Genomic DNA, 26764 nt, shown 5'->3' on the forward strand with positions numbered 1-26764 from the left:
GGAATAAGTGGTGTAGCAAATAACTGGCTTCAGTCATACCTGACAGAGAGGAAACAGAAAGTAGTCTTAGATAAGTCAGACAATTTGTGTGGTGGAATGATTTCATCGGAATGGAGAGACATAAATTGTGGAGTTCCACAGGGCTCTATTCTTGGTCCTTTACTGTTCCTGTTATTTATAAATGATTTACCTTATTCTTCAATGATTCAGTGCAATTTTACCATCTTTGCAGATGATACTAACATAATGGTTAATGGTCTTAAATGTGAAAATGTTCAAGAGTCTGTTAATACTATTCTTATAGATTTAATGAAATGGTTTACTGCAAATGGTCTTTCACTTAACCTGAGTAAGACTAATTATATTCAGTTCACCCCAACTGCCAAAACTGAGGAAGAAATGACTGTTAAATATGCCACACAGGTCATAGAAAGAGTGGAAGTAACAAAGTTTCTAGGCGTGAAGATTGACTGTAGAGTAAACTGGTCCCATCACATTTTAGATCTTTACAAGAGACTCAGCTCTTCAGTTTTTGCAATGTGAATCATCTCTGTCAGTGCAAACTTAAGCATTAAAAAAGCTGCATACTATGGTTACTTCCATTCTTTGATGGCATATGGAATTATTTTCTGGGGAAATCAACCTCTTGCAAAGAAAATATTCATTGCTCAGAAGCGTGTTGTAAGAGTGATGTCTGGTGTAGATCCTAGATGCAGCTGCAGAAGCCTATTCCGGAATCTGGGAATTCTTACAACTACTTCTCAATATATATACTCACTTATGTGTTTCATAAGTAAAAACACTGATTTATACAAATGTAACAGTGAATACCATCAGTATAACACAAGGAGGAAACATGATTTCCACACTGAAGGTAAAAATTTGAAGATTGTGCAGAAGGGTGTACAGTCCTCTGGTATAAAGATATTTAATGCTCTTCCTCCAGAAATCAAATGTGAAATTGCCAACAAATCTACATTTAAAGAGCTTCTGAGGCAATTTCTTTTAGTGATGTCATTTTACAGTTTGGAAGAGTTTATGAAACACAGTGAGAAACGGCCTTAAAATAAGATGTATTATCATATAAATTGAACATTAAGCTGAACATTCTTGTCACATATGTAACTCTTTTAGTGTTAACTGCTTATATTTAACAGTCTGGGTTGTATGACCTTTTCAGGTTTAATTTACTTTGTTTTATACCTGTAATCTGTAGGTCTAAGGATTCTCATTCCATTATATTGTGTTATGGATCATTGTAGTGGTTAAGTAACTTTATATTCTTTACCTGTAAACATAGTGTACAAGTACTTGTCATTGACAATGTAAAAATTGACACACACTACATCCATGTGAAATTGTCACAGTTGGATCCATGGTGTAAGAAATAAATAAAATAAAATAAAATACACTATATAAATCACTGTGATTTGCCTCACCCTCACTCCAAAATTCATACACAATGTGTGGGAACAAGTTTTATCAAGCCTCTGAATAAGTGAGAACTTCTCTGATATTAGCACTACAGTCAGTTTTAGATATAAGTGTTGGCAGAAGTAACATGATGCTCAACTCTTATTGGCACTCACTTCTGACAACTGCCAATAAATACTTGGATGCAGCTCACAAACACTCACCGCAGTATTCTGAATGAAGACAAAATTAATGTGGCATTCAAGTATCTAAATGACGGCTTGGTGTTTTCTTCCTGTTTATGCTCATGGACTTTCAAATTAGTACTACAGATTCTTACCTAAAAATACCTTAGGGTTCAACCAGCTGTCTAATTTGGCAGTCAACTAATTTCATGACTCAAACCTTTGGTGGATATGTAGATACCATCGATGATCTACCAACACAGTCCTTCCTAAGGAAAATTTTACAGCAAGTTTATTCCCTGGGAAGTGCATATTGCGCAAATCAGCTCTGGTTCAAAGACATACCATCGATGTGATTCAATGAATGTCAGAAAGCATACCAGCAACTAAAAGTGTCTTTGAACAACTCCATACCTGATGATGCTTATGCCCTGCGAGCACCATCCATCAGCAACTGAGATACTGCAATACGAGATGGGACCATCCTATTGTATCAGCACATACATGGCAAATGCAAAGGTTAAAAGCAATCACACTGATAACGCTCACAGCAACCCAATGCAATATTATCAGCCATTTATGGACTAAGGTAATTTCACGTGTCTCTCTTCACTGCAAAAGTTCAGTTAACCACAGTGTGGTCACGTACTGCTGATACCCTTCCTGGGCACCCATTCAGAGCTCCCAGGGGGGGAAAAAAAAGGCTACAAAGATATGCCTTATATTTAGCAACTAAAACTAAGATATCAATTACTTGCCCATGACACGGCATGAAAATGTAAACATTGTATCTCATCTGCCCATGGACTGCATGCGGAGTTTGAAAAACGTGAAGCCGTGTGTTTTGTGCTTGACAACAACCTGCAACAAACACTGTAGGGATTCCCTACTATTCCTGATGAGTCACCCTCTGAAATATGTTTGGGACTCATTAATAGGCACCAATACACTGAATATACCCAGAACAGCTATCAAAAGAAACGGATTCATTATATCACACACTCTTTTCCTTTTGCAATTGCTTCTGCCAACCAAAGAGGAAGAATACTGCATCATGGTCTCACCCTTCCTCTGCACCCACATTCTCCAGTTGCTTCATGTTTTACATGGAAGATGACTAGAATGAAAATGTTAGCATAATGTTATGTCTTTTAGCCCAAAATTGTCTGTACAAAACATGATGTCAGGGCCAGGAATGTCAATACAACAGAGGTGGTCACAGCACCTACCAAAAGGGATGGAAACACTACATCAGACATTCTTTTCTTTTTTTTTGGCTGTCTGAACACAAGATACTGACTTATACTTTTATCAACAAAAATTGAAGAATGTTGGGTCAGCATCACACCATTGCTTTGCATGTCACAATGGGATACGACTACAAAGAAAATGCTAGCACACTGTTATGTCTAATGGTCCACAATCAACTCTACGAGTGAACACACTGTCTGGGCTTGCAACACTTACTCCATTGCAGTGTTTTGCTCCCTAGCCAAAACCTGGGTAGCCTGGGGAGCAGGTGCACATCAATTTTTCTGGTTCATTCCAGGAAGCTATGTGGTTCTCAGCTGTGAATGCACTCTCAAATTTCCCTATATGCTCTAGATATCATCTTTGCATTATAGGATGCTACCAACACCATTGATTCATTTAACATACAGGCTTCCACATCTGTGCTCATAACTTCATCAAGACCCGAGAGTGGAGACAGGGCAGGGTCACCAGTGGTTTGAGGTTACAGATTAGGTAATTCATCACAGATATCACCTTTGGTCACAACAGCACCCCCACCTAGGCTTATCACGGTCCTGAGCACATCAGTGACCAGAGACTCCACTAATCCTACCATCTGGCGTAGGCCAGCCCCACTCTACCCATTCCCTTCCCACAATACTTTAGGTTAGATTAATACTTATTCCATAGACCATGAATATAACACTTTCTAATTAAGTGGAATGTGTCAGTTCAACAAAAGGTTTTCTTAAAAGCCGTAACAAGTTGTTTAAATAGTAAGATTACTAACTTATATCTAAAAATTCATCCATTTAGTAAAAGGAGCTGTCATTCAGAAACTCTTTCAATTTGTTTTTAAATGTTTGGTGGCTATCTGTCAGACTTTTGATGCTGTTTGGTAAGTGACCAAAGATTTCTGTGGCAGTGTAATTCACCCATTTCTGCACCCAAGTATACTTTAACCAACAGCAGTGAAGTAGTGAAGATCAGCATTTCTCCTAGTGTCGTAGCTAGGCACATTGCTATTGCTTTTGAACTGGTATGAGTTATTAATAACAAATTTCTTGGGTTATCAATAACAAATTTCATAAGTGTGTGTGTGTGTGTGTGTGTGTGTGTGTGTGTGTGTGTGTGTGTGTGTGTGTGTGTTGGGTGTGCGCGCACGCATGCGCATGTGCAAAGCTGCTGTGAATATCCCTAATCCCTTACATAAATGTCTGCAAGATGATCTTGGCTGGGCTTCAGCTATTATTCTGATTACAAGCTTTTGTGCAATGAATATCTTTTTCCTTGAAGATGAATTACCCAACAATATCATGCCATATGAAAGCAGTGAATGAAAACAGGCATAGTAAGCTGATTTATTTACATGTTTATTGCCAAAACTTGCTGTAACCCTAATAGCATAAATAGCAGAACTCAAACGTTTCTGCAGACCATCAATGTGTTTCTTCCAATTCAATCTCTCATCAATGCACACACCCAAAAATTTGGAATAGTCTGTCTTAGCTACAGACCTGCATTCAAACTCAATATTTATTAATGGTGGTGTGCTGTTTACTGTACAGAACTGCATATACTGTGTTTTATCAAAATTTAGTTAGAGTCCATTTGCAGAGATCCATTTAATAATTTTCTGAAAGATATTATTTACAATTTCCTCAGCTAATTCTTGTTTGTTGGGTGTGATTACTATACTTGTATCATCAGCAAAAAGAACTAGCTTCGCATCTTAGTGAATATAGAGTGGCAAGTCATTAATATATACTAACAACAATAAAGGACCCAAGCCTGAACCTTGTGAGGCTGTATTCTTGATACTTCCCCAGTTTGAGGAATCTGCTGATTTTTGTGCATTATGTGGACTGTTTATTTCAACCTTCTGTACTCTTTGAGTTAAATATTAATTAAACAGTCTGTGCACTGCTCCACTCATTCCGCAATACTTAAGTTTATCTACAATATATCCCTGATTTGTACAATCAAAAGCCTTTGAGAAATCCAAACAAATCCCAAATTATTCAGAGCATTTAATACCATGTTCAGTGAAAGAATATGTAGCATTTTCTGCCGAAAAGCCTTTCCAAAAACCAAGCTGGCATTTTGTTAGTACTTCATTTTCACAAATAGGTGAAGCTACCATATTTACTCGAATCTAAGCCGCACTCGAATCTAAGCCGCACCTGAAAAATGAGACTCGAAATCAAGGAAAAAAATTTTTCCCGAATCTTAGCCGCACCTGAAATTTGAGATTCGAAATTCAAGGGGAGAGAAAAGTTTTAGGCCGCACCTCCAAACCGAAACAAAGTTGGTCCATTGTAATATGAGACACAATTTAAGTCGAATGAATGATGATACAGCTACAGTAGTTTGGTTCGAGTCGTAAGCTTAGCAGTTAAGCTTTACCAGGTAGCCATTGCTATGCGTCAGGCGCTCCATCTGTATTTATATGGGTACCCTTCCTTTTTCACGCGCTTCGTCTGGGTTGAATTGCTTGCTTATTTTTCTTTGATCAGATAAGTGCCGTTACTTTGTTATAGGTGTTTATGTCACTCTAAGCTGAAAATGCATTATTGTACTGTGTCACGCATTGTTTGTCGCATTCTGATAATGAGTGTTTATGACCTGTCGCTGCTCGCAGCATGGCTTGCTTTTGTACGCGCTACTGCCGCTTCCAATTGAAAAAAAAAATAAATAAATAAAATCATCTCATTAGCAAAACAATGGCAAGAGACTGCAATTTGTTGGTACTTACACTGCTGCTTTCTTTGATAATGATCAACAAGAACCAAATAATAGACTGCGTGTGATAGAAGATGTTGTGAAGGAGAGTTTAGCGAAAATTTTTCTCCGTTTGAATATCTTTGCAGATGCCTCTTTAGTACATTACCTTCTGCACAGAAATTAGAGTCATCTTAGATTTAAAAATCTAGTCAGTTGTCGTGCTTCATTTCTGACTGTATCTCTAATCGGTGTAAGAATAATACTAATATAAACACGGCATGATATGTATATTCTTCCACGATTGCTGTTGTCTCACTCTAGTTTCGTAGTTTATTAGGCAGACAGGTTTAAATGAAGTAGCAGCAAACACAAAAGAATACATGGCAAAATGTTTATATTCGTATTATTCTTATGATGAAGAGAATACTGCACGTGGTTAACAATTCATAAAAGTTCCTATTAGCAACCATCTCTTGTCACAGATAGGAAAAAATTCAGAACGTAGAGTTGGCCATATTGACAAACATCCCGAACAGTCTTACCAGTCGGATTTTCGTAGTACATTGAAAGGCTGCTACATTTGAAGATGAACAATACGGAATTTGTATTTACTTTGTTGGATAATGTATGAAAATGCAGTGGTCGAAACTCGGTGCGGAGAAAAAAGCTCGTCTTCCACCTTTTTCTTTTTTCTTTTTTTTTTTTTTAGTTTATTTACTGACGTAGAGGTTTTGGCGCCAGTATTTATCTTTGTACCTGCAAAGCATGCCTGTGTAGCGCTACATATATTCGACGGCAAAAGTTACTTGTGGTGGCACCTACCAACATTTTACAGAACTTCCGCTTACTTTGCACTCAATTCTAAACCGCAGGCGGTTTTTTTGGATTACAAAAATCGGAAAAAAAGCACGGCTTGGATTCGAGTAAATACAGTAATCTTGAATACATCTCTTTTTCAAGAATTTTGTACAAAGCTGTCAGATGTGAGACTGCGTATTAGTTGTTGGCATCAGATCTATCCCCCCTTTTATGCAATAGCATATTTCCATCTTTGACTCCAGCGGAACCCACAGTGGCAATCAAAGACCTTCACAGTAGAGCTGGGTGCTGATGGAGATGCTACCCTGTACACTGCCATGACCATAACCTGCACACTTCACCATATTAGTGCTGTACCTCATAGTTCACCTGGTCCCAATTCACCACAACTGACTGGATCTGACACCAATATGCAAGAGGCAATGGACAAGGACATCAGCATCATCCCCCACCCTCCCTCCTCACTGGTCCATTCCAGCACTCTCCAGGTTAGTTCCATATCTTCCTGTCAATTAAAACTGGTAGGGACTTAGTATTGTACAACTTCCACATTGATACTGTTCACAAGACAGAGGCATTAGCAGTATCAGAGTCAACATCTTTCAAATCAGACCACATGAGGTAAGTCAGATGAGATAGGTGCTCATGCATTCCAACAAACAGTTGATAAATAATAAGGCATGACTCATTGGCCTCTCTGTGGTGCATAAAGCTTACAATAGCTCAACATCCTAATACATCTATAATGACTAAGCACACTCTTCCTGATTATGTTCAAAGGCATGCAAGTTGGTATTACTGAGTTTGACTCACAATGACTTCAGCTTCATCTTTGTCCCGATTTAGTTTTTGAATCTACTCCAGTTTAGTGACCACCCATGGATCCAGAATAACCCACTACTCTCATTTTCATCACTACCAACAGCATGTGCCATTGTTATAGCACCTTGTGTCTCCACTCAGTGTATCACATTTTAATGGTGACAGTAACATAAAATGGTAGCAGCAGCTAACATTTTATCACTTTTTGAAGTTCCAATGGCATTCACATACATAAAAAGTAATATTCACGTGAAAACTGGTACTTATTTCAATGCCAGCCAACATACCGTGGTACTGGAAAGTATTCTGACATGGTGTTTTTGTACGATAAAGTTGGCAATATGTAAGTAAAGTGTTTAAGTTGAGGACATAGCATACATGGGATTCGTATTTTGTTCTATGAGACGACAAAGTCAACATGGGTAGATAAGTAATGCAGTACAAGACAAAAAATAACAAGTGCAGGTCAAAAGTGTTTTAAAATAACATTTTAAAGTCTCTTATTATTAACTGTGAATGGCTACATTCCTAAACAAATCTGAAGTCATTAACACAGAATTATGCCACCACCAAAAACATAAAGAATATCTGACAGATTTGAAGGAGCAGTAATACATGCTTTGACAGAAGATAAATCACGGACTGAGGTTGGTAGTATTTTTGGAGTATCTAGACAGTTGGCGTCTGTAATAAAGTTGACGAGCAACAAACCTTAACATAGCCGACCACAAAAATGCTATCATCAGAATCAACAGAATTATTAGACAGTTTGTAGTAGTTTGTATTACATACTTGAAAGACTGCATGACAAATTACTGATGATCTGAACATGCATTATGGACTAGAGATTCAAGTTTCTACACTAAAATCACTAAAATGTTGATTTTGCAATCAGGACTTGATAGGCTGCTGTCCAGCCAAGAAATGTTTTCACAATTCAGCAAATATAGAAAGATGAGAATTGCCTCCGCTAAAGAACATTGCAAGTGGACAGCGAAAGATTAAGCCAAGAAATTATGGAGTGACAAAAATAAATTTTATATGATGACTTACAACGGGATTCAGCATGTTTGTCGTCCAGCAGCCAAAAAATGGAATTCACACCATCGGATTCTGATTAAGTTGCATGGAGGTGGAAACATAAACAGTACAGGGATGCTTCAGCACCAAAGTTGTGTGTCCTTGAGCGCACATACAATATTATGAAACATCGTGATCACAGGAATATTTTGAACAAACACACACTATCATATGCTAGAAAGCATATGACAAGCAAATAGGTTTTTCAAAATTACAATGATCAAAATTATCACACATTAGGTGCCCAAGAATGTCTTAGGAAGAAAAAGACAAAGGTTTTGATACAGCCAAGTCAAAACTTGCGATCTCAAACACACATAGCTTATGAAGAAGGTACTGGATACATATATTACATAAGAGAGTATCAAAATAAAGCAGATTTCAACAATATTCTGCAGTCTGAATGGGAAAAGATTCCACACGAGATGATCGAATGTCTAATTGAATCTATGACTCCGAGATACGCTGCTCTTTTGCTAGCAAAAGGTTATGCAATGAAGTGTTAATATGACTTGGCACAGAAAAGTGAACTTATTTTTTTCTTTGCACTGTGCTAAAGATTTGATTTATGTCAGAAAACGTATGAGCTGTGAAATTCTGAATTTCATTTTCCAACACAGGATATAGTGTTTGCACAGTGTTATAGGTTTGATTTATTGTCAGAACACTTATGAGCTGTGAAATTCTGAACTTTATTTTCCAACACAAGATATAGTGTTACTAGACTCATTATTTTGTTGTAAAATTGGGATGTAATGTGTAATGTATATTAGGTTGAACAGTATGCCACTAAAACTGTTGATAAAATAGTCATTTCAAAACACTTCTGAGTGCCTCTGTAAGTTCTGAAATATCATGGGTTCTGATATATCAGGGACAACGTAAATTAACTCACTTTTTCCAACTAAAGCTCGCATACTTCAGTGCTGCATCAACCAGATGGTCCAGAACAAATATGGCATATTCACCATAACCTTGCTTCAGCTTGTTTGGTGGAAAAGTAACAGGTGTTCCCTGCACAGATGAAAAACCAAATACATGAATTTTATAGGCAATACCGAATAATGGATTCACAAAAGCAGTCACTAAGAGTTAAGCAAGATTCAGTATATACAAAACAAAATCCAAATGGGATAAATCCACACAATCAATGCAGGTGTTGCTTTAAGATATCCAACATTGTATTTATAAACACTTAAATTACATTATTCTGTGTCAAATCCAATTACAATAATAAATTGAAAATATTTCTTTGTCATATTTACTTTCTCCCGCATTTATTCAAGCTCATCTAAACATTAACACGCAACCACATGTAACTTAAAAACATGAATACAGCACTTCCATAAGAGCAGATGGCGCATACAAAAGAATGGCTTACCTCATGGCAGAGTGCTCGCCCCTGTGCTCTTCAATGTTTACACTAATGACCAGCCCATAACGGAAAATTCCAGGCTTTTCATCTATGCTGGCGATACTGCAGTGGCTACTCAAGGAAAGACTTTTGAAGAAGCAGAGGAAAAGTTGACTCCTGCACTAGATACGCTTGTCTCCTACTACAAAGCCAATCACCTAAAGCCAAATCGCAAGACTCAGGTGGCTCATTTCACTTGACGAATAGAAAAGTTCGGTGGGAACTGGACGTTACATGGCTAGGCAAATGACTGGAGCATTGTTCAACACCAGTATATCTGGGTGTTACCCTTGACCAAACTCTGCCCTTCAAGAAACATTGCCATAACATCAGGCTGAAAGTTAGTTCACGGAATAATATCTTGAGGAAGCTGACATCCACCACCTGGGGAGCAAGTCCTCCCGTCCTGAGAACTTTGACTCTTGCTTTGCGTGTGTCCGCTGCAGATATGCCTCACCAGTGTGGAGTGCATTCACTCACACCAAACAGTTTGATATTGCGATCAATGAGACTGTCCGAATCTTGTCGGGATGTATGAAGCCACCTCCAGTCGATAAAATCTACCTGATCACTGGAATAGCTCCCAGCAGTATTAGAAGGCTGCTGATGTAGAGAGGGCTAAGCAAACTTTTGATCCCTGAAATCCACTGCATGATCAAGAGGCTGTAGTCCGTCGACTGAAGTCGAGAAAGAGCTTCATCGCCAGCACTCAACCACTAGAGGGAACACCAGAGTCTAACCGCATCACCAGGTGGAAGAGTAAGCTACCACCTGATATCCGTGTAAAGGAATACCTCCAGGAAATGACTTGCCCTACCCTATTTGGAGATTGCTCAATTGTCTTAGGGTGGGCGTTCCTCTTTGCAAGACCAACATGCAAAAATGGGGCATTCTTCCAGCTGATGGAGATACATCCTGCGAGTGCGGAACAACACAAGACCAAGCCCACCTCCTAATTTGTCCTCAACTTGAACAACACTGCACAACACAGGACCTGATCGACGGACACAACAAGGCCATCGAAGTTCCTACCTCTGGAAATGCTGACCGGACACAGAAATGAATGAATGGGCACTTCCATAAAATGGATCATAAAGCACAATAACAAAAACTGAAGATCGAAAAGGATAAAATACCATACTTTTTGTTTTCAAAAATGTTGAGAGAAGTGCTGACGCAAGACACAAAATTCCCTACCTAACGATCTTTTCTAATAACGAGGGTAGCTCTCTCTAATTTGTATAAGTAATTCTTTAATTCAAATATTGAAAAGACAATCTAGAGGACTGTGGTAAAGGAATAATTGTCCCTGAATATAAAAAAAAAAATAAGAACTGCAGGGCTATGGAGGAATGACATTGGTGTGCTACTGTGGGAAAATATTTTTTGGAAAATTCTAGGAAAGATAATAGGGCCAAGAAAATGAAGGAATAGCAGGAAGGCTCTATGCTGGATAATCTAATTATAGACGTCACTATAATGACTGGAATCTTTCAAGACCGAGCACGACTCAGAAACCAGTAGAAATAGGTCAGCTGAAGGCATCTTAGTAAGCCAGCTGAGAGTAAACAGGTGGACAACAATGAGGGAAAGACAAACAATGGAGATTGCATGGGAGAATAACAAGTCCGGTGAGTAAACCACGATTGAAAACCAAAAACATATTGAATTCAGAACCAAAATAATATAGTGTATTTAAATCGATACAATAGTGCACAGAAATCATGACTGACTTCGGAGCTGTTATGCTGCTGGCTTTAAAGGGTAGCTACGGTGTGCATAGGTCAGCAAAGTGGGCGTGTACTCATGGTAGCACTTGCAGCAGAGACACCAGTGCCTGCAGTTGTAACATCACTGTCACTGACTTAGATATCTTGTGTCAGGCCTTCAAACTCACCGGGCCGGAATACCAGATCCCTGCCCCCTTTAAAATGGGCATGCTGGGCCGGAACCACCCTGGATGATGCTTGAGAAGGAGAACTGATGGCACAGGGGGAGTCATAGCATAGAAGTCTGGCAGCTGGTAGGAAGAACTGAGGAATCTGGCAAAGTGCTGGGGCATGCCAGCACGGACAATGATGATGCCGTGACCGTGGCCGAGAGGGCGGAGGTTACATTAAGACTTCCATTTCCGTGCCGGAATCCACGGGGACCACTGCTGGTGTCCTGGAGCACAAGTTGTACCTGTGAGGATGTGGGAGTGGTATAGACAGACGTTCCAGGTCTGACAGAGCCAGCGACGGAGATGCTGTCAGTACGTGGAGACAGAGCTGTGTGGTAGGCTGGCACTCCACACCTCTCAGAGCATCAACTGGTGTAAGGTGCCACCCGAGGGTGGCAACCGCCGTGGCCAGCATTCACGAGTGTTTTGCCCCATACGAGTGTGCCAACACAACTGAGATAAGCAGAAAGTGCTGGGTGCGCAGAGTCTGGGGTTCCGCAGGCTGTGGGGCCAGGAGACGGAGGAAGGTGAGTGTGTGCTATCGATGGAGGAGCTCCACCAGGCCACAGTCATGGACAAGGGTGATCCTGCAGGTGCTCAGAAACATCGTGAGTGCAGCTATAGTGATAAAAGTGCCCACCACTTCTAACATTTGTTGCTTAAACGTTCGCATCATATGCTCCACTTTGTCATTGGAGGATCGGTGAAATGGTGGAGTAAATTTGTGCCTGATGCCATTGGAGGTGCAGAAACATCCGAAAGCCGTCGCTATGAACTGGGGTCCTATGTCTGACACGATGGTGCAGGGATGCCATTCGATGGCCAGGATCTGGGTGAGTGCACTGAGGGTAGCATTAGTGTTGCAGAAGCCATGGTGACCACATAGGGGCTCTTAGAATAAGCTTTCATGACATTGAGCCACAAAGAGCCCAGAAAAAGTCCAGCAAAGTCCAGGTGAATGCCATGCCAGGGATGATGGACCAGAGGCGAAAGACTGGGGCAGATCAGTCTGGTGCCAGACACAAGCATGATATCTGTGCACCATGGCCTTCACATCTTTGTTCTGTCCAGGACAGTATGCACGTTGCCTTGCAAGGGCTTTCATTCGCAACATAGCCCAATGCTCACAAAGGAAGAGTTGAAAAACATGAGAATGCAGTGTAGGTGGGATGATGAGGTCATTATCCACCTCCGTATCAAGCAGGAGAACACTGGAGATGACTTATGAATGGTGGAAGAGGCAAGCCCAGGCCTGGAGCTAAGGATAGTGGACCACCCATGGAGCAAATAGTACATGATGCCCCACGGGATAGGGTTGTGGTGTGTCTGCAGCAATATAAGCAGCTGTCATGAGTAACGTGTACAAGGCGTGCTGTTGTTCCACATCAATGCGAAAACAGGAGATTTGCTGTTGGTCAAACGCTGGATCGGTCTCAAAGGTAGATGAGATAGAGCATCCACATTTACATGTTTTGCCATGGGCTCGTACTTAATGGGATAAGCTAAGGAAATACACCCAATGCTGGAGCCAATGTGCTATATGCACACCGTTGGGTGGCTTGCGGAGTATAAATGTAGATGTAGATGTAGAAGCTGGGAGCATGTCCCAAAGATTGCTACCAGTGGTTTGTGGTCTGTAATGAGGGTAAGCTTGCTCCTGAATAGGTAAACACAGGATTTCTTTGAGTAGTTCTTCTGAGTCTTTAACACACAGTCAATCACTTGCTCAGTACCATCATCATTCCCATGTGTTCGCACCACACCAATGCCACAGAGAGATGCACGATTGGCCAAAACGTGGGAACAGGATGGAGAAAAGAGCGTAAGGAAGGATACGAAATGCAGCAGATACTTCAGATACATTAAAGCGTGCTCAAGGGCCGCCATCCATGTGTAATGAAAGCCCTACCTTCACAACTGGCTTAATGGATACATAATGCAGGCCACTTGTGTGAGGAACTTAGAATAATAATTCATCTTTCCCAAAAATGCCTGCAGCTCCTGTAAGTACTGGAGTTGGGGCACAGAATAATAGAAGAAACATTCTGGTCAGTGGGCTGGATCCCGTCTTTACTGAGCAAGTGTCTGAGGTATTTTACTTGCTTCACTGAGCTCCTGGAAGGGAACCATGTCAGAGATAACTTGAACCAGTGATGGTGAATCCAGACTGTGAAGAGGCATCCAGACTGAAGATGTTGTCAGCTTAATGACTATCGACGAACAGCATGATCAGCAGTGAGACCATTTTGTAGACAGCGTTGATTGTGATTTGAGGGAATCAAACTATCATTATATGCAAGCAAAACACAAGAGGACAGTGCCAAGTCATGGAAACCAAGACAACGTATGTGTGGAGGTTTATCTACATCTGCATGGATATTATGCAAATCACGTTTAAGTGCCTGGCAGAGGGTTCATCAAACCACCTTCACAATTCTCTATTATTCCAGTCTCCTATAGTGCACGAAAAGAACGAACACCTATATCTTTCCGTACAAGCTCTGATTTCCCTCATTTTATCGTGGTGAACGTTTCTCCATATGTAGGTTGGTGTCAACAAAATATTTTCACATTCAGAGGAGAAAGTTGGTGATTGGAATTTCGTGAGAAGATTCTGTCACAATGAAAAACGCCTTTGTTTTAATGATGTCCAGCCCAAAGCTTGTAAAATTTCTGTGACTCTCTCTTCCATATTTCACGATAATACAAAATGTGCTGCCTTTCTTTGAACTTTTTCGATGTACTTCGTCAGTCCTATCTCGTAAGGAGCGCACACCGCACAGCAGTATTCTAAAAGAGGACGGACAAGAGTAGTGTAGGCAGTCTCTGTTATATTTTCAATGTGTCCTGCCAAAAAAACGCAGTCTTTGTTTAGCCTTCCCCACAGCATTTTCTATGTGTTCCATCCAATTTAAGTTGTTCGTAGCTGCAATTCCTAGGTATTTAGTTAAATTTATGGCATTTAGATTTGACTGATTTATCGTGTAACCGAAGTTGAATGAATTTCTTTTAGCACTCATGTGGATGACCTCACACTTCTCATTATTTAGGGTCAACTGCCACTTTTTGCGCATTCAGATACCTTTTCTAAATCATTTTGCAATTTGTTTTGATCTTCTGATGACTTTATTTGTCGATAAACAACAGTGTCATCTGCAAACAACCGAAGACGGCTGCTCAGATTGTCTCCCAAATCGTTTATATAGATAAGGAACAGCAAAGGGCCTATAACACTACCTTGTGGAACACCAGAAATCACTCCTGTTTTACTCGATGACTTTCCATCGATTACTACAAACTGTGACCTCTCTGACAGGAAATCACAAATCCAGTCACATAACTGAGACGATATTCCATAAGCACGCAATTTAACTACAGTTATCAAAGAAATTATAACTCCAGCATCCATGTGGAAATGGACATTCTACATTCTACATTCTACATTTATACTCCGCAAGCCACCCAACGGTGTGTGGCGGAGGGCACTTTACGTGCCACTGTCATTATCTCCCTTTCCTGTTCCAGTCGCGTATGGTTCGCGGGAAGAACGACTGTCTGAAAGCCTCTGTGCGCGCTCTAATCTCTCTAATTTTACATTCGTGATCTCCTCGGGAGGTATAAGTAGGGGGAAGCAATATATTCGATACCTCATCCAGAAACGCACCCTCTCGAAACCTGGCGAGCAAGCTACACCGCGATGCAGAGCGCCTCTCTTGCAGAGTCTGCCACTTGAGTTTGTTAAACATCTCCGTAACGCTATCACGGTTACCAAATAACCCTGTGACGAAACGCGCCGCTCTTCTTTGGATCTTCTCTATCTCCTCCGTCAACCCGATCTGGTACGGATCCCACACTGATGAGCAATACTCAAGTATAGGTCGAACGAGTGTTTTGTAAGCCACCTCCTTTGTTGATGGACCTCCTGGTTTGCAATCGTGAGGTTGATAAACAACATAGTGGAACAAGGACTGCCCTGAGGAAAACTGTCCGAGATTCATAAGATCAGTTCAGAGATGTCCCTCTTTGCTACAACAGTGCAATGCACCCACTGATCCAGGCAGACTGCAGGGCATAAAGCAGTCAGGACAAGAAAGAAGACCCCGTTGCTTCCATTGATGGGGTGTGACTGTCTGTTCAGAACCCATTGCCACATCAGAAATCGATGAACATAATGCCACTGTCAGTAAAAAGGCTAAAGAAATCCGCCCCCAAGGTGGGCAGCTGAAATGTCCCTACCTGTTGCTGAGCCATGAGGCATTTGTTGCCTGTGCAATCTCGAAAAAGTGTGCAGTTTTCAAGATATCATCCAGGGGAGGGTTGTCCAGTTTGATGGCTGCAGTGCGTACTCCCAGATCAGGAGATAATTGGACCACCATATTTAAAATCAAAGAATCTGCAAATGAAGAAATCATAAATGATATTCGTAATGTAATTCGGTCAGCCAAAGGTTAGTTTACAAGCTCCAGAATTGTTATCAATGGAATTCTACAAAGAAGATCGGTGAGTAACGGATACACAAACAAAATAAACACTGGCATCAGGGAACAGTGCGACGAACTTGGTGTTGTATTTTTTGACCCAAATAAATTTCTCGGCAACAAATGACTGGGTAGGGATGGCCTGCACCTAAACAGACTAGGTGCAATGACTTTCAGCAAAATGCTCCTGGACTTATGTAAAATTATAAAAAATAAGGGAAACTAATACGGTCTGCACGGGTTGACTACCCAAGAATACCATATGGAAACAAAAAACGTGAGTGTAATCGTAATAAGGAAGCAGTTGAACCAAAACAGAACGACGTGAAAACGAAAAAAGGTGGGAATGCAAATAGTGTTGGAAAAAATTACTTAACAGTTGTTCACTAAAATATATGTTCCCTAGCAAATAAGACCCAACAGCTAGAAGTGGAGCTGGAGTCTACAGAGTGCTCAGTTGTTTGTCTCACTGAGCATTGGTGCAATGAGAATTAAGGACTGTATCAAGAGCCTACTTCCACCTTTAGTTGATATTATAAATCAATCTTTCAAGCAGGGCTACTTTCCAGACTATTTAAAATATGCGAAATTACTACCTCTCTTCAAAAAAGGTGATGCAGGAAAAATTGAAAATTATAGGCGAATTTCTCTACTATCATGGTTTGCAAAAATATTAGAAACTATTATGAAAGATAGGCTAATGAATTATTTAAATAAATACGACTTACTGTCTGTTGACCAGTTTGGATTTCGATCAGGGAAAAGCACAGAATCAACAACAGCACACCTCACAAAACACATTCTAGAAGCATTAGATAAAGGGAACTACACAACAGGTATATTTCTTGATCTAACTAAAGCGTTTGATACAGTAGACCACAACATATTGTTAAATAAGTTACATGAACTGGGAATAAGGGGACTTGTGAAAAAGTGGTTCCAGTCACATCTAAAAAATATAAGACAGATAACTGAAATCTCACATATTTCAAGTTGCTCAAATTATATTGTAAAGTATACTTCAGACTCAAATTATGTTAAATATAGGTGTCCCACACGGTATTGTCCTTGGCCCAATACTATTCCTCATTTACATTAATGACTTCCCACAGAGCATCAAGCATGGACAAACAATAGTTTGCAGATGACTCAAATGTTCTAATCAGTGACAAATCACCAGATGCACTGAAAGAAAAAGCCGAACAAACGCTAAACAGTGTACGTGAGTAGGCATCAAATAATAAACTAACACTAAATTAAAAAAAAAAAAAAATGCTGTTAACTTCTATGTCTGCAAAAAACCATACTATAACAACTTTAAGTTATGAAACTATAGAATGTGTAGACTACACAAAATTTCTTGGTATGCATGTTGACAGTCAGTTAAAGTGGGAAGAACATATTAAAATACTTAGTAAATGAATCGCTACAGCATGCTATGCTCTTAGAATTCTGACTGCAGTGTGTGATACTACATGTGTCAGATCTGTATATTTTTCTTATATCCACTCTGTCACTACTTATGGAATAATATTTTGGGGAGTCAACAGTAAAAATGTCCAAATAGTTTTCAAATTACAGAAAAGAGCAATTCGTATAATAACGAAGAGTGGCAGTAGGGCTCACTGCCTTGAACATTTCCAAAAGCTGGAAATCCTAACTGTCCCCTGTGAATACATTTTTCAAAGTATTATGTATGTAAAAAAAAATATTGACTGTTATATGAAAAATTCTTTAGTACACCGCTATGAAACTAGAAACCAATACTGTTGTGACAGTGCCACGACATTTAACAGTGCTGCCACGACAGTACGCGCAAACGGCAATAGAGGCGCTCCGCAACTCGGCTGAGCACGGGAGCGCCACCTAGCTACGAACGGCGCCGGCCGCGTGTCATGGCACGGCAGTCGAATAAAGAGATACTGAGTTGTATCATGTAACCAGCTACTGTTTCTAAGTGAGTGTGTTTGAATATCCACGCAATTATTGGTGATTAAAGGTTATAACACATTTTGGCGACGAGGATGGGATATTTTCACTGTGTTGTGGATTTGTGTGTTCGTGACGGGGCAGACATGGAACAGCTTATGCAAGCGCTCATTGAACAACAAACATAGCTGACGGCTGCTATTCAGGGGTTGTCGCTTACTCATCGTCTGTCTTCTTCTTCTCCGCCTCCATTCCCTCCTTACGACGAGGCCGCTGAAGACTGGCAGGATTATGAGAAGCGTTTGCGGCAACACTTCTTGGCTTTCGGTGTTGTCGACGCTTCTATGTGTAAGTCGTTATTTCTATCTTGGATTTCCCCACAGACCTATCAGCTGCTATCTCAGTTAGCCCCTCTGCGGGAACCTGCCTCTCTTTCCTTCCAATAAATGTGTGACTTATTGTCTAACTATTACCGAAAAAACACCCACGTTGTTGCCGCCCGCGTGGCGTTCTACCGGTGTCAGAAACAGCCCCATCAATCTTACCGGGCTTGGGCGGCGGAACTTCACGGTCTGAGTAGGAAATGTCAGTTTGTCACGGACACTCATCATGAGTCTTATGCTGATTCAATGGTTCGGGATGCTATTCTATGGCTTGCTCCTGATAAAGAAGTTCGGCAACGTGCCCTACAACTGCCAAACCCGTCGTTGTCGGAAGTTCTAAGCATCGCTCAATCCTCTGAAGTGTCTCACGCTGCTGGCGCGCAAATAGACGCGTGGTTTGATGTGGGCGCTGTACAGTCAACTTTCGACACGGACAATTTGCCTGTTTCCCAGGAGAACGAAGATGTGGCGGCGGTTCACTCGCGTAAACAACGTCGCGTTGGGCCGCAACGCTCGCAGTGAAAACAGCAACCACAGAAACAGGTTCGTTCCGCCCTTCCTTCTTGTCCACGTTGTTTCGTACAGCATGACAGGGCCGCGTGTCCAAAACGTTGGGCCACGTGTAATTCATGTAGGAAAAAAGGCCACATTGCTTCTGTGTGTCAGTCCCCTCACGTTCCTGTCGACGAGGACGAGGCATCGGACATGGATGTTAACTGTGTGCTTTCTCAAACAAATAAGTTGTTTGTTACTGTTCGTGTTCTGGATAAAGACATTTGCATGCAAGTGGACACTGGCTCTGCAGTAACTCTCATTAATTCTCACACGTATTTGGAGTTGGGCCCCCCTCCCTTGTCTCCAGTTGCGTGAAATCTCACAACTTATAATCAACAGAAAATTCCTATCATTGCCCAGTTTGATGCTTCCACTGCCTACAAGTCTGTTGTTAGGCCCCTCACGTTTTATGAGGTGGATCATGCGGGCACTGAAAACCTGTTCGGTTATGATGCTTTCCAGTTGTTCGGGTTCTCCATTGCTGATAATGTGCACCTCATTTCTTAGGATATTCCGTATCAACAGCTGGATTGTTTGTGTTCTGAATTTTCGTCCGTGTTCTCTGCTGGTCTGGGTCGTGCCAAGGATTTTGAAGCCCACATTACTCTTAAACCTACAGCTCGCCCTAAGTTTTTCCGGGCGTACCATCAGTTGCCGTTGGATGCTTCTTCCAAGGAATTTCTCGTCATCAACACTCCATGTGGGCTGTATCAGTACCAGTGGTTACCATTTGGCGTCGCTAGCACGCCGGCCATTTTCAGCGGTTTTTGGAACAGCTCACGGCTTCTGTTCCCGGCTGCATAAACTATCTCGATGACATTGTTGTCACGGGGGCCTCCACTGAGGAGCACCTTCGCAATTTGCGTTCGCTGTTTCGGGCTTTGCATTCGGCTGTGTTGAGGTGCAATCTGGACAAGTCACAGTTCTTCCAACCCTCCATTGTGTATCTTGGTTTCCACTTGTCCCATGAGGGTATACGTCCTCTATGTCAGCACGTTGCGGCCATTAACGCTCTACCCCGGCCGTCTACGGTCAAAGAATTTCAGGCGTTTCTAGGTAAGATTGCTTATTATCACAAATTCATTCCATCCACGGCAGCGGTAGCTCATCCTCTGCATCAGCTGTTACGCAAAAATGTCCCTTTCTGTTGGTCCGACGAGTGTGAGCAGGCTTTTGTCCGCCTGAAGGCTCATTTGCAGTCGGCGCCTTGTCTTGCCACATTCTGTCCGGGTCAGCACTTGGTTCTGGCGACTGACGCGTCACAGTATGGCCTAGGGGCTGTTCTCACCCATCGGTATGAGGATGGGTTGGAACGACCCATCGCCTATGCTTCCAAGACCCTCAACGATGCGCAACAGCGTTACTCTCAAATCGAAAAGGAGGCGCTCGCTATCATTTATGCTCTAAAAAAGTTCAGCGTTTTCTTGTATGGTTCTAAGTTTCACCTCATCACCGACCACAAACCGCTGGTCTCTCTGTTCAGCCCATTGGCGTCGCTTCCAGATAAGGTAGCTCACTGCCTGCAACGTTGAGCCTTATACTTGTCTCGTTTTCACTATGAGATTCACCATCACCCCACGGCCCAGCACGCCAATGCTGACGCATTGTCGTGATTGCCGATGGGCCCTGACCCGGTTTTCGATCGTGATGAACTACTCTGTTTCCACATTGATGAGGAAGAACGTCGTGCAGTCGAGGGTTTTCCACTTACAAGTTCGCAGGTCGCTTTGGCTACTGTGCGGGACCCGGTCCTGCGTCAGGTGATCAGTTTTGTTCAACGGGGTTGGCCAGACAGGACCAGGGGCTGGGCATCGAATCCCCTTTGCAACTACCATGCCTTGCACCTTCGTCTGTCTGTTCGTGATGGTGTTGTTCTTCTGGCCACGGATGGCGCATCTCGACGGGTCATGGTGGCAGCCTCTCTTCGCAAAGATGTTCTCAAACTGTTGCATGAAGGCCATTGGGGTATTTCTCGGACTAAGTCCCTGGCCCGCAGGCACGTTTATTGGCCCGGTATTGATTCGGACATCGCCCACATGGTTGCTGCGTGTGGTCAGTGTGCTCAACAACTGGCTGCACCTCGTACACTGCCCTCTCCGTGGCCTGATTTAGCGCAGCCATGGGAACGGGTGCACGCTGACTTTACCGGTCCCATCCTCGGTACTTATTGGCTACTGTTGATTGACGCCTTCTCGAAGTTTCCGTTTGTTGTTCGATGTCTGTCGCCCACCACTGCGGCGACGACGCTGGATTTGTCCAAAATCTTTGCGCGAGAAGGTCTTCCATCCACGATTGTCACGTACAATGGCCCTCAGTTCTCTCCGCAGGCCTTCCGTGATGTTTGTACTGGACAAGGGATTCATCATGTTACAGCACCACCCTTCCATCCGCAATCGAATGGGGAGTTCGAGCGCCTTGTCCGCACTTTCAAAAGCCAGATGAAAAAATTCCTTAGTGATTTTTCCACAGATGACACTCTGCTGCAATTTCTGAGTTCTTATCGCTTCACGACTCTGGGTGATTGCAGCCCTGCTGAACTCTTGCATGGCCGCCAACCGCGCACTCTACTGCACCTGCTTCACCCTATCAGGCCTTGTGCTGTGTCCCATAGTGCGGGAAAATACTCGGTGGGTGCCGACGTGTGGGCACGAGGGAATGGATCTCGCCCTAAATGGATTCCAGAGGTGGTCAAGGCTCTTCACGGCCACCGGCTTTGTGAAATACATACGGACGACGGCATGGTTGTTCGCCATTACGACCAGATGCGCCCACGAGTGGTGGCCACGCCGGTGCCACCGCCCCTTCCTTCGCCTTCACCAGCCCGAGAAGCCAGTCCTGTCGCTGCTGCCGATCTACCGTACGTGTTGATGCAGCCGACGTCGCTACTGCTTCTGCGTACGCCGGAACCGGCCCCAATCACGACGCCGCCTTCTCCGGGACCCATCTCGCTGTAGCACATCCCCAGGTCCACGCTGGAGCACATCCCCAGGTCCACGACGCACTGGAGCACATCCCCAGGTCCACGACGCCTATGGGTGCTGCTCCGGAGTTTTCACCCATCATCTCGTCCAGGAGGCACGTTCCACACACGAGCTTCCGTCCTGGACATTTTCGACCATACTCTCGTGTCTCTCCGCGGGATCTTCTCGGGGCCTCACAAGAGGCCATGGATGTCTCCGCACTGTCCATGGCTCCAAGGAAGTGAGTGTGTGTGATTCGGGAAATTTTTTTTTTCCTTGATTTCGAGTTTCATTTTTCAGGTGCGGCTTAGATTCGAGTAAATACGGTATATCTAACTTTAACCTATCCATTTCCATTTTTAAATTTTCTAATCTACCTGCCCGATTAAGGGATCTGACATTCCACGCTCCGATCTGTAGAACGCCGGTTTTCTTTCTCCTGATAATGACATCCTCTTGAGTAGTCCCCGTCCCGAGACCCGAATGAGGGACTATTTTACCTCCAGAATATTTTACCCAAGAGGACGCCATCTTCATTTAATCATAGAGTAAAGCTGCATGCCCTTGGGAAAAATTACAGCCGTAGTTTCCCCTTGATTTCAGCCGTTCGCAGTAGCAGCACAGCCAGGCCGATTTGGTTATTGTTAAAAGGCCAGATCAGTCAATCATCCAGACTGTTGCCCTTGCAACTACTGAAACGGCTGCTGCCCCTCTTCGGGAACCACATGTTTGTCTGGCCTCTCAACAGTTACCCCTCCATTGTGGTTGCACCTACGGTACGGCGATCTGTATCGCTGAGACACGCAAGCCTCCCCACCAACAGCAAGGTCCATGGTTAATTGGGAGGGGGGTGTTTAGTGCGAAAAAAATTCCCGGCGAAGTAATGATAAAAGTATTGACGGATGGCCCTAATGTCAACTTCGCGTTCTTAAGGGAACTTAAAATTTGTTTGAAAGAAATTGATGGAGTAGACACCGTTTTACTGGAAATTGGAACGTGTGGGCTTCATGTTGGTCATGGTGCCTTCAAGTCCGCAATTCAGAAAACACAGTGGATGATAATTCAGTTTTTACGTGCCTTGTACAATCTTTTTAAGGATGTTCCTGCCAGAAGAGCTCTGTAAATTTTGACAATGGAATCGGAATTGTTTCCCTTAAAGTTTTGCGCGATCTGATGGCTGGAGAATGTGGAAGTTGCTGAGCGAGCTCTAGTAATGCTTCCGTTTCTGCGAATATTTGTTGGAAAACTGGAAGAAAAAAGCAAACCAAAATGTGCTAGATACAGCGTAGTGGAGGATCACCTCAAGGACAAGCTACTTGGTCCGAAAATTGCCTTTTTCACGACTCTTGCTGGAGACTTGACACCATTCCTGAAGAATTTCCAATCCGATTGGCCACTAGCACCATTCCTCCACTCTGCTTTAACAGAGATAATGGAGACAACGATGATACGATTTGTCCAGCCGACGAAGATCTCGCCGTCAGTTAATCTGGACAAAGAATCTAATCTTTTGGGTGTGAACCACATCAAGATTGGGTTCACTGTCCAGAATGAATTCAGAAAGTGCAGGTCTCTCACAGCCCTTGAAATCGCTAAGTTTTGGAGCAAATCCAGAAGAGGAATGATCAAGCTCGTGTCAACGTTGATGGAGAAATCTCCCTTACACTTTAGGTTGACAAAAGCTGTAAGTTGCTTGGATCCCACAATAGTGTGCAGGGAGGCTGGTCCCAAACGATTTCATTCCTTTCTACAGATTTTGGTGGAGAGCAATTCAATGTACGGTGTATGTGCTGATAAAGGAGAGGCACAATACCCTTCTGTGGTAAAGAAGAACTGCAAAACAAAATTCTAAACATTCAACAAAAAGGAGCAACAGCTGGATGAGTTCTGGGGAAGGCAATGGAAATCGAGCTCACTTTGTCGCACGGTCAAGCAGCTGCGGAGCAAGGATTCTCGATGAACAAAGAGTGCCTCTTCGAGAATATGAGGGGACAATCTGTAGTGAGCAGAAGACTGGTGTACGACACCGTCAAGACACACAGCGGAGTCCAAGGAGTGCCAATAACAAAGTCCCTTATACACCCTGTAAGAAACTCACGAGATCGATATGCTGAAGGCCTCAAAAATCGAAACAACGAGTGATCCAGGAAAAAGGATAATCTGACTAAAAGGAAGATTGTTGGCACAGAAATAAGGCAGCCTCAAGAGAAGAAGACAAAACTTGAGGGGACCATTCAAAATGCTCAGATAGAGAGAGAATCTATTACAGAACGAATCAATGCTCTCGCACACAGCTCCAAGTGAGTTATTCTCCAAGGTCAATTCCTAAAATACAGTATTTGGTGTTAAACATGGTAATTCCTTCTAAATTATTTGTTGTATTGTCTAATAATAATTAAAATGTTTTTAAAACAAATGAATATGATAGCGTTATTTATTTTAAACTGCTAACTCCCACAGATGTTTAAATATACATTTCAAACAATAACTTTCGTGATTAAAAAATATTTGAAAAATAAACCTAATTTAAGAAATTAAGTATTAAAATAAAGACCAGAGCTAAAATTTAGCAACACGAAAATCCGAAAAGAAAGGACTGCAAAAATGCACAAAATATTTTACGGAAAAAATCTCTAATTATTCTAAAACGGAAGACTGTAATTAAAGGTCCTTAACAACGATTAAAGCGCAAGTTTTTGTATTTAAATAAAAAATAATAAAATCAGAAAAATTGAGGAATGGAAGAGGTAAAAGACATACTTGTCCTTACTGAAAGCAAATTTTAGAGAAGGGAATAAAGTAGCTGCGCCTGACACAGGTTTTCGCTCTAAAACTGGACTAATTAATTACGAGAGCAAGGTAGTGATGTCCCGCTCCCTGTTGCTTGACTGGTGCTGCCTTCTGGTTGGTTGGTTGTTTTGGGGAAGGAGACCAGACAGCGAGGTCATCAGTCTCATCGGATTAGGGGAGGACGGGGAAGGAAGTCGGCCGTGCCCTTTGAAAGGAGCTGCCTTCTGTTGTCCATTTATAGGATTAGTTAGAAAGAAGTAGTAGCGAACGTTAGAGCTGTTCGGAGATGAAGATACAATTCACCGGCAAAAAAAGTAGAAAAGAAGCGAACTGGTATTGCTCTGCATGCCAGAACACTTCGTCTTTTCTATACTATAGAAAAGTCGAAGTGCTCTGGCATGAACAGACTTGTGACATTGCTCAGTAACACATTATTCACTTTTTTTGAAGGCCAATTATACTTTTTGCCATAGATTGCATAATTTTTTATCTATGAAAGAACAATATTAAATATGAAAACTAACTTGAAGCTCGGTCTTTTTTTAACGTGTGTTACACGTTAAGTCATACCAAATACAAATGTGCCGGTAAAATTTTAAATACTGGCATAAATTACTTATCTTCTGGGCCCGAAATTTTTCAAATGGCTGATCCTCAAGTGTTACGTTTTGAATGAGAGTTATAATGCCCTGTGATTTAAGAAATTCACTGCACATTCTCACACGTAACATACATCATCTTGCGTGGAAATTTACTTTGAAAGTAACACTTCTCAAGCCACTATTCGTAATATTTTCCAGTGATCTGTTAGAAATGTAAACAATTGTGACACAAGCACTCGAATGCACGTTAGTTGTTACGGACGTACTGCATAATCTTCGACCTAAAGCCTTTGACACTTTTCGGTGTCGGCAAACTGGTCTGTGCATTGTGTAAATTACTCATTTTCTACACAGCTAAACTTTTATTTTGGTGTTATTCGCTGATTTATGTTTCATTGCTGCAGTATTATTCAGCAGTAGTGAGCTAAAGTTCTTTGTCAGCGTATCAGATCTTACACGTCAAACCTACAAAAATTTAACTGAAATCTAAAACAATGAAAAATCCTGGAATTCTAAAAAATTCCCAGGTTTTTCCCGGATCTCCCAGGCCGTATACACCCTGATCTAACATGCTTATGAAGTTGTTGGAAGAGTACAAAAAGTTTGGTTAGAAAATTAATTTTGAGAAGATGGAATGTCTATGTCGTGGAGAGGAGGGAAGTAACCTGGACATTGATAGACATATTATCAAACTGTGTAAAAAGTTTAGTTACCTGGGCAGTATCTTATTGCATGATGGAAGATATGACAGAGATACCCAACAACAGATCAGGCAGGGAAGGGTGGCTATCCAAAACAAACACTGTACTTTAGGTCCTCAAAAATGAGTTTAAAGATTAAAATTCATTTATACAAATCCATCATTGAACCAATAACAAGCTACTGAAGTGAGTGTTGGGAGTTCACAGAAAGAAATAGAAAGACACTGGGGGCTTTAGAAATGGACCACTTCAGAAGTTCCTGTAGAATTTCTCGACTTGACCACATAAGAAATGAGGAAGTAAGAGAAAGGTATAAATTCATTACAGTATTATGGATAAAATAGAAGAAAGACTGCTAGGATGGTTTGCACACATCAAAAGAATGGAAGAAGACAGATGGCCCAAGAGAGTACTTTCATGGCAATCACCTGAAAAGAGAAGAGGAAGTCCATGGAAAGTGTGGATAAGTGGTATCCAAGAAGGAACGGCGAGAAGAGGAATGGAAGAGGATGATGAAGAATGGTGGGATCGAGACATTTGGCGACAGAGATGCAGGATGCGGTGACAAATGTAGGACCCCTGCAACATGGAAGAAGTTACTCCATTTTTCATATATAAGGTAAATGTATTGTAGTTGGTGAAACATACTATCAACCCTCACTCACTTCCATGAAGATATCAAATTATTCACACTTGTGTTCAGCTGCTGACCCCATGTAAACGCTCACTGATGT

The 26764-nt window shown here is 42.0% G+C and overlaps 1 pseudogene; it reads right to left on the minus strand.

The window, feature by feature from the left end:
* Positions 1-26764, minus strand: part of LOC126092909 (intraflagellar transport protein 57 homolog) — a 136143-nt pseudogene that overhangs the window by 92441 nt on the left and 16938 nt on the right.

Source organism: Schistocerca cancellata, chromosome 7, assembly GCF_023864275.1.
Source record: "Schistocerca cancellata isolate TAMUIC-IGC-003103 chromosome 7, iqSchCanc2.1, whole genome shotgun sequence".
Classification (NCBI taxonomy): domain Eukaryota; kingdom Metazoa; phylum Arthropoda; class Insecta; order Orthoptera; family Acrididae; genus Schistocerca; species Schistocerca cancellata.